At 45.7% G+C, this 3,094-nt stretch overlaps 1 pseudogene; it reads right to left on the reverse strand.

The window, feature by feature from the left end:
• Positions 1–1,575: 1,575 nt before the first annotated feature.
• LOC123446488 lies at positions 1,576–2,278 on the reverse strand (annotated as a pseudogene).
• Between the last annotated feature and the right edge of the window lie 816 nt (positions 2,279–3,094).

Genomic DNA, 3,094 nt, shown 5'->3' on the forward strand with positions numbered 1-3,094 from the left:
CGAGGTGTTGAGAGCTAACTTAGAGTGCAGTTTCAGAGGAGAAAACTGAATCATGTCCTACTAAAGAACTTCCCTATGTTGCAAAACAAACAACATGGTATCAACCTTTCTCACTGACACTAAAGAACAACAAATAATTTAGTTGATCAAACTTGTCCTGAATAAAAAAGTTAGTTGAAACCACACAACAAATTCTTGGAATTTTATTTGTAGCGTGAAGCAGTTGTCTGCACTCATGCACTGCTTGAGTGCATGACCATTCTAATTAACTATATACATATCAATCAACGAATAAATTGAGGGAGAATAGGGGTACTTTGCCTCACCTATGGGAGTATCTTCGTTGATGATTGGAGTGACAAGTTGAGGTTCCAACTCCAATACAGCTATGCTATATACTAAGTCAGCAATCCATGTTAAACTACGAAAGAACTCTGCTCCAAAGAAGCAAGCCCAAACAACACCACATTGTTTGCCCACGTACGTCATGTATTAAACTAAATGAAGGGAACATGATTTGTACTCCAGATATGGTTTGAACTAAACTACTCGAGTATATAACTAGATGAAGAAAAACAATTACATGCACTCAAGCAAACATGTCAATTAATCATGTACAGAGTCTAGCCCGTTGGAGAGAAACAAAGAATAATCTAGGGTATTGGACATAAACATGTGTACATACATTCGACACGAACAATAACCCTCTCAGCAAGACCAACCGCTGAAAACATTTGTCGCAGGTCAACGCCATCAGCTGGACATGTTTGTCCATTTAGCTATAATCAACATCTGCATTTATTTTTTAGTTTAATATAAGAATAATACTTGATTTGTATGTTCCATCATAATAAATATTTTTAGCAATAAACTTGATTTGTACTCCAGATATGGTGTGAACTAAACTACTGGAGTATATAACTACTGGAAGACAAGAATAGATGGCCGCATGCATCGATTGATGCAGAGGTCGGGCCTTTAACTCCTTTTCTAAAAAAAGGATTAGTCAGATATGGAACTTTTATGTGCAGGGCACTCGTGTGAACTAAACTTGATAGAGCAACAAGTACATGAATGTTGGTTTCTGCTTGACAAGGGTAGAGGGAAGGTACAGATATTCTGTGCAGTAGAATTGGGCATTTTTCAGGTGTAGCAGTTATCACAAATCCGTATTAAATTGAAGTAAAAGGGCAGGATAGAATATTGACACACTTTTCTTTATAAAATCTGCAAGAAAGGAATAAACGAGGTTCTAACACTTGATGTTGACATGCTTACTGACCAGAGAAAATGGGATCCTTCTTTTTTTTAAGTTGGCCTAAGAAATTTTGTATTCTTCTTTATGAACAATCTACTATCCAGTCATGTCCGGACATGACTCCACTAACTAAGCATCATGACAACGGCATGGTAAACATATCCACCAAATTTCCATCATGGCAATCGAACCGAACCAACTAGTTTTGCACCATGAACAACCAAATATGAATCCACCTTGTGGAACAGAAACTTCGCAGTTATGGAGACGGAAATGCATGATTTGGCACAGCCAGCCAAAATTTACCCATACCGGCAAGAAACCATAACATAATCCTTAGTTTAATTTGAGAGGGAACATCAAAATATGTGTTGGCCAAAATATACTGACCACTAATACTAACTTGTAAACTGTATCCATTTCTTTACAAAAGGGTTTCCCCCTGCTTTGTGGCCAAAATATACTGACCACTAATACTAACTCTGTATTTCAGTTGGTGCAGCAGCAACAAAGTGCCAATTCGGGAGATACTCTTACATGGCTTGAGCAATCCGAGAGTACTTGGCAGGAAAACAAGGTTGAAATTAAGGAGTGGGGAAGAGCGGGCGGGCAACAATTACTTGCGATGGAGTAGCTTTTCTCTGGCGTGGCGAGCCAAAGAGGAAGCAATCGGTGGCGCAGGTGTGGTCGCGGATGGCCTCGACGGCGGGCAGGATGTCTCGACGTCGGTGTTGAGTAGCGGCAGGGCGGAGATGTCCACGTGCTCCACGCGAATCCCCGGGACCCCGACTCCTCGCACACTGGCTGCACTGGCGTGGGAGGCGAGGAAGCCGCGGCGCTCGAGGTTAGTGATGCTGGTGATGACGACCTTGTCGGTGGATTCGGAGTCGGTTGGAGGAGGAGTTGGGGTCGCACGTCCAGGAGCATCCCGACGGTGATGTCCCAAGCATGGGCGATGGCAGCGATGAAGGTGAGGCCGGTGTTGGCGCGGACGAGGGTGTCGACATCGGGGGCGGCGAGGAAGGGCTTGACGGCGGCGGCGGGTTGGTGGTCATCTGAGTACTCGGTGCCGAGGGAGGATACGAGTGGGGATTCAGTGGATGGGTGGGTGGAGGGGGAGTGGAGGCGCACTGGCCACTAGTGGTGGTGGCCCTTGGTCTTGGCCCATACCAGCTCCTCGGTGGCTAGAGTTTGGGTCGGGGGCTCGTTCTACCTGTCGGATGGGGGCGGGGAGGAGAGGAAGAGGGGTGTGGATCTGGGAGAGAGAGAGAGTGGAGATCGGGGGGAGGGCAGATGGGGGTGGAGAGATGGCGCACTGTTAGAAGGCCATCCCCTTTGCCGTCCGGCTGGATATAAGATGACTACAAAGGGGTCGAGGCAGAAGGCAAAGAGGCCCTAGGCTGACGATAAAGAGACCCCTGACGGTAAAGAGGATTTTTTTAGCTACGGTGATTTTTTGCCGTCTGTCTGGACCATCTTTGTTATCAGCCATGTCTTGACTGTCTGCCTATTCCATCTTTGCCATCTGTCAGCAGACGGCAAAGAATGCACTCATGGGAAAGACTATCTTTGCCATCAGTTAGTTCTTTGCCATCTGTTTGCTGGTATCTGACGGCAAAGAGTCTCTTCGCCATCAGCCAGCAGACGACAAAGATCAGGCAGACGGCAAATTCCCTTATTACTGTAGTGTATGTCCCTTCCTAGCTAACAATCAATACCCCGATTTTCATAAATATGTATTTCTTCCATCTAAGCCTTTCCCTTGCTTCTAGAATTGGGTATCCCGGGCAACGCAGATCAAGTGCCCATCGCTACAGCCCAAGGATGACAAGACCC

This window comes from Hordeum vulgare, chromosome 4H, assembly GCF_904849725.1.
Source record: "Hordeum vulgare subsp. vulgare chromosome 4H, MorexV3_pseudomolecules_assembly, whole genome shotgun sequence".
Classification (NCBI taxonomy): Eukaryota; Viridiplantae; Streptophyta; class Magnoliopsida; order Poales; family Poaceae; genus Hordeum; species Hordeum vulgare.